Source organism: Penaeus monodon, chromosome 21 (genome assembly GCF_015228065.2).
Source record: "Penaeus monodon isolate SGIC_2016 chromosome 21, NSTDA_Pmon_1, whole genome shotgun sequence".
Lineage (NCBI taxonomy): Eukaryota > Metazoa > Arthropoda > Malacostraca > Decapoda > Penaeidae > Penaeus > Penaeus monodon.
In genome coordinates this window covers 44,900,147-44,900,986 of record NC_051406.1, presented here as the reverse complement: position 1 = coordinate 44,900,986, position 840 = coordinate 44,900,147, and positions in this window count along the sequence as shown.

The following is an 840-nucleotide window of genomic DNA, read 5'->3' as shown; positions in this document are numbered from 1 at the left end:
TCGAGAGGGAAACCACGCGCGGTCTTGCAAGAGGAAACAATGCAATGTGTGCCTGCTCTCGTGCACAACTATGCCTCCTCCAGACAGTGAGTGACTCTCTCAACTTAACATTTGTACAGACTGCGGGGAAATACAAATGTTTGCATGATTCATCACCTCAATACAATAAAAATGCTCTCAATTGGTAGCATTACCAAAATATTTTTCCTTATAAGTATTTTCAGGGTACTGGGACAAGTTTGCCTCACATTCTGCCCTAAAGTCATCCACTTTATTCCTCCACGTGACAGATGGATAATTATCACCAGATTAATTAGGACTTAAGACAACAATAACATCGTCTGCCTCCGATGATGCTATCTTGTGACCCGAGTATCACGCGCCACATGTAATCTTGGTATGAATCGCCTTGTTATGTGCCATTTGCTACTTGCCGCGTGCGATGTGCCACTTTGGTGTGAAAGCGGCTGCAAAATCAACTGCTTTCCTTGTGTCCTTGTCAACACCAATAAAACAATAAAGAACAAGAAAACAAACGAATATGTGTTCTTGTTCTTCCTCCCATTGTTCTGTTCACATTATGTTCAACGCACATCCGTAGCTTGTGCCCTTGTACTAAAAAACGGCTCGTATTTTCCACTTTTCCTTGATCCCTCATTTGCATTCTCAGCGTGAAGACAGAGTACTGACATATCGATCTTTTACTTCCAGGTCAGACAGCAGGATAGTGTCTCACCTTTCGCTGGTCTCAAGAAAAATAGGGGCAGGGTCTATATAAGCATAAGGATCTTGGTAAGTCACCTCAAAAGCTGCGATGGTCCCAGAACAAAAAAATCATGA